The sequence below is a fragment of the Notamacropus eugenii genome, chromosome 5, assembly GCF_028372415.1.
Source record: "Notamacropus eugenii isolate mMacEug1 chromosome 5, mMacEug1.pri_v2, whole genome shotgun sequence".
Lineage (NCBI taxonomy): Eukaryota > Metazoa > Chordata > Mammalia > Diprotodontia > Macropodidae > Notamacropus > Notamacropus eugenii.
In genome coordinates this window covers 313,211,324-313,219,620 of record NC_092876.1, presented here as the reverse complement: position 1 = coordinate 313,219,620, position 8,297 = coordinate 313,211,324, and the positions used below count along the sequence as shown (strand labels likewise).

At 36.8% G+C, this 8,297-nt stretch overlaps 1 long non-coding RNA gene across 3 annotated transcripts in view; it reads right to left on the bottom strand.

Moving 5' to 3' along the window:
* Positions 1–1,627: 1,627 nt before the first annotated feature.
* LOC140509221 (uncharacterized) overlaps positions 1,628–8,297 on the bottom strand; it is a 131,185-nt gene continuing 124,515 nt past the window's right edge. For 2 of the 3 annotated variants that reach the window (XR_011968598.1, XR_011968597.1), the window contains exons 6-7: positions 2,106–2,220; positions 1,629–2,012 (exon numbers count right to left, since the gene is read on the bottom strand). This is a non-coding gene — a long non-coding RNA (uncharacterized lncRNA). Of the gene's footprint in view, positions 2,013–2,105; positions 2,221–8,297 lie in introns of all 3 variants that reach the window. The other variant, XR_011968596.1, reaches the window with a different exon arrangement.

Genomic DNA, 8,297 nt, shown 5'->3' with positions numbered 1-8,297 from the left:
TGTCAATCCTCCTCCTTTAATGTCAATTGTTGATAAAATCATATCATTTAGTAATGCTAAACTATTTAACAGTGCCAAGAAATTTGGTGATAAGAATTTTCCTTTCTGAGTCTTCAATAGCTATGACTATAGTACCCACAGGAACCATTTCCAGGCTATGTCTCTGTAGGTGCTGCTTTCCAGAACAATAGCTGAGGGCACTGGACTAGAAGCAATAATATTCCCATGGATTTGGGGCTCAGGGTCCTGGTCTGTTTCCATCAGGATCTGAAGTGAGATAATGACCAAGGTGGTAGTGGTGATGTTTTGATGTCCCTGGGAGATGCTGCCTCCCATCTCTTCCTCAGAGTGTCACACACACACACACACACACACACACACACACACACAAAACACACAGCACATGCATGTGTGTCCAAAGTCTAGTCTTGACCTCACTCCTGACTTCCAATTTTGTATTTCTTAACAGCTAACCTTCTTTGTGAACATTTTCACTTGGGAACACGTCATCACCTCATAGGTTCATTTTTTACTACAAAATAGCTTATTCATTTTCCCATGATGACCATTTGAATTATCCAGATGCAATTCCTCTTACTATCTTCTCTGTATTTATTAAAATAACCAAATTAAGCTGAGAATGTTTACATAATAATAATTTACATTTATAAAATATATTTAGCTTTACAAATTATTTTATATACAGTATCTCACAACAATCCAATGACATAAGTACTGATGCCTTCATTTTACGGGAAACTAGGTCCACACAATGAACAGGTACCAAAGTTAGTAGTCAAACCCAGGTCAAATGATAACGATAAACCAAGCATCCTTTCTACTACACCATGCTGCTCCCCCAAATGCTCTCATGCATGTGCTATTTTCTGCTCTTAGAGCTCTGCACAGCCCTTAGGTCCTTCCTGATGCACCCCATTGAAGACAAGAATTATTTTTGATCTTTCATTGCATAGCATTTGGCACTGTGCTTGGCATATAATACATAGTTAATAAATGCTTATCAGTTAATTGATTGTTGTGATCCTGAAGGGGGAACTTGGAGAAATATAAATCACAACACAAAACCTACTCAATTTTGTCCCAATATTTCATCTCATATTATGCCCATGACTAGCAGTTGAATTTCTCTAGTAGAAATTTCTTGGTTTAGCAAGAAATGCTTTGTTCTAGTTGCTAAATGTGAAAACAGACCCAATGCCACAATATCCAGGGAAGCTGCCCTCTCTTCTCAAGAAGACTCCCTCTCCAAAGTTGCTCTCTCACCCATTCTAAGAATAGTATTTCCCTTTATACCCTAATAGGATTATTTTTAGTATACAATTCTACATAATGACTGTGTGTCTTAGGTTCTACTTTGTTGTACAACCATGGAGGCTAAAGCTGCTTCCAATTTGTAGTATTCCTTGGCACACTAATAAATTTCTTTTCCTTTCAGTTTGACTGCTCACCTATTTGACCTCCAGTCCTGTGGGCATGCTGGTGGGTAGAATTCTTCTGCGATCACCAAAAATACAGACTGAGAAACCCCTTAATGATTCCAGTTTACTTTTTAAATTTTATTTGTCATTACTTCCCTACACCAGCCAAGTTGGTCCAGTCACTGTCCTCTGAACATGTCTAGTACGCTGACACAGATGGTGGAGATAATTTCTTTAAAAAATATAAGGAAGTAGAAAAGTAGACTAATAGCTTGAGGTAATATTTGGGCTTAGCAGTATTTTAGTTTTAGTTGTTTTATTTTGTTTTCAAAAATGGGAAGATGGGACATGTTTGAAATGAGAAGGGGGAAAGGAGAGTTGCCAGTAGAGAAGAAATGATTGGAAATACTAGAGAGAATTTTCTTCTATTCACTCAAATTACCTCAAACTCCTGGGAATATAGAACCTGATTATGGACAAATTTTTTGCAAAACTTTCAGCAGTTTCCACTTTTTAGTCTTTCTGCAAGAAAAGCATATTTTTCTTCTATTCTAGCAGCTCTGCTCCCAGAACCTAAAAGAGCAGAGACAGCATGAAAACAAAATAAATAAATAAATAAAAATAATAGGGAAGAAGATGTGTCATCCATGCCAGAAAGCTTTGTACCTGAAAGCAGGGGCTCATCCAGACTGCTGCTGACTGCTTTGATGGTGTGTTCCATTTTAGCAACTCTTTGTTTCCATTTGAACAATCTCTTCACTACTGGTCTCTGAGGAGTCAGCTGTGTTGGGACCAATATGATATTTTTTTAGTTTCTGGATGCATCAATATTCATTTTCTTGTATTGCTAACCTTGAGCTCCAACACAGAAGAATTTACTCCTTTTCTTATACTCTAAAAGCAAATTGCAGTATGGATTCTTATTTTACTAGTTTGCAGATAAGTTCATTTATATCCAAGCCATTAAAAAGTGCTTCATGATATGTTTTGGTTAAAATGCAGCAATGGGGCATCCTCTTTCACACAAAGGTCCCTGGAAAAATCTATCTAGATTCATGTAATCTGTGAATCAGCACGCATTTACAATTGTAGTTAAGGAGAAAAACACAAACACAATGTGACTTTTGTGAATCACTGAAAGGATATATTAGCTTGAAAAAATGAACATTCAATCAAGCTGCATAACAAATCACATAATAAGTTTTCTTCATGAAGAGAGTACATGTTTCTACATTCACTAGAATGAGAACACATGCACATATACAAAAAAAAGACATTATAAGGAAATATGCAACAAATCAGGGAGCACATTTAAAAGGCACACATATAGGGGAAACATGTGACTAAGAAACACACACAAATACACATACTCCTGCCCATTAGATTATAAGCTTCTTGAGGGCAGGGACTGTCTTTTGCTCTTTTTGTATTGCTAGCACTTAGCACAATGCCTGACCTATGGTAGGAGCTTAATAAGGATGGGTGTATAGTATATGTATACATATATGCATTTTTATGAATATATACACATATTCATATATGTATATGTCCAAGATCCTCCTATACCTCAACACTGCCTGGTAAATTGGCATCATTTACCCTGAAGTCTTTTTGAATTCATTTCTGTACTGTTATAATGAGTTTTGTCCCCATATAAAGACAAGCTGATTTTTTTTTTTAATTTTGAACAAGCATTTGCTATAAAGAAGTAGAAAACAGAGAGAGATCAGAAGAGCAGCTGAGACCAATTTCCTTAGACTTAAGCACAAGCTTGAATTAAGTTCCCTTGTTGACTGCAAAAAGAGTGGTTTCACTGTCAAGGAAATTTGAAAAATGAAGAATCCAGGCAGTGGCAGAATTTTGGGAAAGGATTATAAGAAAATAAAACCCAAGGTTATTCTTTCCTCCTTCTTCAACAACTAATCAATACATATATTTATGAAATAGTCCCTTAAATGCCAAACCCAAACTGAATAGGATATTATTCTTAAAGTAGAAGTGACTTCTGTCCTTTGTATAATAAAGAACAGTCAAAAATGAAAAACATTAAGGTGATTTAAGAAATTTTAAAGCAAATATCTTTCAGGTAGGAAGGTAAATTTTGGGGTGAGTGTGTTGAGTACATGTTTTAATCCCTACTATTGGGGAAGTAGAGGCTAGTGGATAATTTGTGCTGAGGAGTTCAGAGATACAATGTGCTAAACCTTTCAGATGTTTTCACTGTTTCCAGAACCAAGACAGTGAACTCTTAGGAGCAGGTTCCCCCACTGGTGGCTGGTGTTCCTTTGTTTCAGTCTCATCTGACTGTGACCCCATTTGTTGGCAAAGATACCAAAGTGGTTTGCCATTTCCTTCTCTAGCTCCTTTTACAAATGAAGAGACATAGGCAAATAGAGTTAAGTGACTTGCCCAGGGTCACACAGATATGATGTGTCTGAGGCCAGATTTAAACTCAGATTATTTGACCCCAAGCCCAGTACTCTATGCACCATCTGAACTCATCCAGATCAGATAGGAGGCTGGTCAAAACTCCTGTACCAGTCCAGGTGTGGGATCTAGCTTATTCAGTGATTGCTACACTTCCAGCCTGAATGAGACATAGAGACTCAGTCCCCAAAAAAGTAAATTAAATGGACAAAAAAGTAACTCCACTGTACGGACATCATCAGTAAGACAGAAAAAAACATTTACTTAAGCCCTTATTGTTTGCCAAGCATTTGATAAGACAATCTCTACTGTCAAAAAGCTTACATTATAGTAGGGAAAGACAGAAAAGGGAACTGAAAATGGGGGTGGTGGGAACATGGATACCCAAAGAGGGGAAGGCTGGTTACTGATGAGAATGTGGAACATTATGAAAATGAGCGCGGCTGAGGCAAATGTCAGTATGGCATATGTGTGCAACATATGTGTCTGAAATTAGGAGAGATAAGAGTCAGCCCAAAACAAAGTGAAACTCATTATTATTGAGAGACTTTAGTCATTATGTTGGTCTCATTAGCATCAGTCTTCAGCCCAACGAGGTGTCCAAATTCAATACAACAATTTTAGGGAGATGAAATGATACAAGAAAAATAGTGAAAAATAGTTAAGGGACTACCACACTACTCCATCCCCAGACAATTCCTATCCTAAATGATCATATTTTAAACATACCAGGTAAAAAGAAGGAACCTCACATCTCAGCTGAAGTGACATATTTCCTGTGTCTAATTAAGAGTTAGAGTAGAAGTATCATCTTTGGATTGGGAGCCTTGGAATAGAAGGGAAAAAAAGAACCAGAAAACAGATCATGAAAATAAGAGAGGGAAAGAAAGTCTAGAGAGGAGGTTAGATCTGGTTATAAAAAATTTCCCTGAAAATTGGGAAAATAAGAAATATTAGGGCTACAGTTTAGCTTACAGATATGAAGCTGGCTAGGCAAGGCAAAGAAAATTAGAGATTAAAAAAAAGGACTGAGAGGGAAGCTGTGTCAATAAGGGCCATATAAGGGGTCCATTTTATGAAGTGGACAAGAACCTGAAAATCTACATCATCTTTTCTGATTTGAAACATTAACTTCCGTGAGAAATATTTCCTTTCATTTTTTCATTGTCGGGATTCAATTAATGATACCATTTCCAAACTATATGGGGATCTTTTTAATTTATAACACGAGGAAGTCACTTAAATAATTGAATTCATCAGAGAGAACTGATGTGATCATCAAATTTCTAACAGCAATAGCTTCCGCAGGTGTAAAAAGTGTTGTAGTTTTCTGACTGAGGTGTGCTAAGTTAAGAATTCATTTGGGAATTAAGAGGGAAAGCTCATCCTTATTTTACAGACAATGAATTAGTAAAAAGAAGAAAATGAAGTTAACTACAAAATCCAAATAAGAACAGTGTCTGGCATGGAGTGGGTGCTTAATAAATGCTTGTTGGTTGCTGATAGATGATTTGTAAACTTCCCATGCTAACACCTGGAAAAAATAGTCTATTTTTTTTTTAAAAGTAATCAACATATTTTTCATTTATAATTAAAATAGCAATAAAAAATTTCAAGACTACATATTTTAAGGGATCTGTCTTCTTAGAAATGTGAGTATTTTCTCAAATCATACAGCCCACAAATCATATAAATGCCTTCTCATCTTATGACACATCTTTTTTTAAAAAATCATAAAACCCTCCACATGGCGTTAAAAGAAGTTTTCCACAGTAGTAATAATTATTATTATACTACTAAAATATTAATAAACACCTAAGCCAGGGGTGGGGAACCTGTGATCTTGAGGCCATTTGTGGTCCTGTAGGTCCTCAAGTGTCATTCTTTGCCTGAATTCAAACTTCACAGAACAAATTCCCTTAATAAAAGATTTGTTTGGTACACTTGGACTCAGTCAAAAGGCTGTACCAAAAGACCTAGAAAGCCACATGTGATCTCTAGGTTGCACGTTCCCCAATCCTGAAAGCTGTTCTTTTCCTCCTATTCAATTCAAAATCTAGTTTATTTTCCATCATATAGATATAGGTTTATCTATAGGTACATATAGATATACATAGAAAGAGGCAGATATACACGCATACTGATTGACTGTCTCAAAGGGTTTCTCATCCAACTGCTTAACCTAGTGTGTACAATAGGTCTTCATATTTGTCCCATCTCTTTTAAGTAATCATGGATCTCATTGAGAAAACTGATAATCTGGGGCTTGATGCCAGTGAAGAGTGATAGAAGCAAAATTTGTACTTAGAAAGCTAGTTTTGAGACCCAGATGAGTCAGATTATCCCAAGAGCTTTTGAAGATGAATTAACAAGGAAAATCAATAGATGGGAAGAAAAACAGAATTGATTTTTCGCTGTTTTTACTCATATCTACTCTCATCACTGATATAACCACATATGGTCTCTTCCTAATTTTCTTGCCTAGCTTTCATTTCTTTTAACAATTTTTCATCTACCGCTCTTTTTAAAATCATGTTTGATCTTTTTAAAATCTCTTTATATCTTCTAGAAATGCTGGTTGGGTTTCTCTCAAATCTACATTTTTCTTTGAGGTATTCCTTATAAATGTTTTCAAATTGTTTTCTTTTGAGTTTATGTCCTGAGCTTCCATGTCAACACAGAAGATTTTTATGATCAGGTACCTTTTATGTTGTTAGCCTATTTTTGTAGTCCATTTCTTGATTTTGGACTTTATGGTAAAGTTGAACTCTGCTCCCCTCAGAGTAAGGGGCTGGGATTGGCCTGAACTTCTATGGCTTGATCTTGGGGCCTGTAGATTTTCTGTCCTAGCAGGGTGAAGGGATTCAGTGACAGGTCTGGTTACTGCCCTTTTGGTCTGTGTTTTAGTCTCTACCCAGGTGAGTTCATACATAGTTCCTTTGTGACTATTACTTCTCCTTTCTGCCCTGGAACTATAAGTGGAAACTGGGTAATAAACTACAGAGCTGCCAAATGGTATCTGGTCCTGAACCCAGTGCTAGCATAGAGATGTCCTGGAATCTCTTTCTGATGAGGATTTTAGTCACCTTATCTTACCTGTGAATTTGGTATGCCTGTGGCTTCTGGCTAAACCCTGCCCCAGTGTTGCCAGTCCTCTCTTCCTGTCTCTCAGCTTCTCTGCACTGCAAAAAGTGACTCTTTGACTTTATTTAGGCTTTTTTGCTCCATTTCCAATTTTTTGTCTTCAGTGGTTGTTTTATGGGAGATATGTTGGGGGAATTTTGGCAGTCGTGTCCCCTTCACTCTGCTTGGTATGTTTAAAATATGATCATTTAAGACAGGAATTGCCTGGCAGAGGAGTGGTGTGGTAGGCACTTAGCTATTTTTCACTATTCATCTCATTTAACCTCAGTTTTCTCAACTGTAAAATAGAGACCATAATAACATCTACCTCCTTTGATTGTTGTAAGGATTAATTTAAATAATATTGGTAAAACATTTAGCCCAGCTCCTGGCACGTGATAGGTGCTATGTTAGCTATTTTTTGTTATTGTTAGAAATTTTTCCTGCCCCCCCATCTGCTCATGCTCTCCATTTCAAATGATCTTGTATTTAGCTATTTTGTATGTATATTTTATTCATACTTGTATCTCTTCCTTTAGGATTTAAAATAATTGTGAACAGGGATTGTTCCATTCCTTGTTTTGTTGTGTAGTCATGTCTGACTTTTTGTTACTCCCTCATTTTAGGATTTTCTTGGCAGAGATACTGGAGTGGTTTGCCATTTCCTTCTCCAGCTCATTTAACAGATGAGGAAACTGAGGCAAACAGAGTTATGCAGTGTCACACCACCAGTAAGAACCTAAGGCCAGATATGAAATCCTGGATATGAATTGTCCTGATTCCAAACCCAGTGCTCTATCTAATGTGCCACCTAGATGCCCTCTATTCCTTGTACTACTTGTTATCAATAGCATCTAACACTGTGCCTGGCACTTAGTGCCAGTTCAGGCACTGTGCCTGGTGCTTCATAAATTTTTGTTTGAATGTTGATTGATTTTGATTACATAAAAATAATCTACATGATGACAAACAACTGAAAGAACTGAATCTTTAGCCAAATTATATGGAAGCATTTGGATTATTGAAACCCAACTGGAATATGCCATCTACCAAGCATGGAAGGAATTTGGATCAAGACATTTTTTCACAGCATTTTAATTCATTGAGCAGAGACCATATATCAAAAAAAATGTATCCTGAATTCAACTAGGCAGTGAGCTTGCAGAACTGGGAATGCAGATGTTTGAGTTCTAATCCCTGAGTACCCCTTGATTCTCTGTGTGATCTCCACAAGTCTCTTGGCTGCAGTCCCTTTAACTGAAAATTGTGGAGATTAAGCAAGATGATCCCTGTCATTCTTCTTGCATG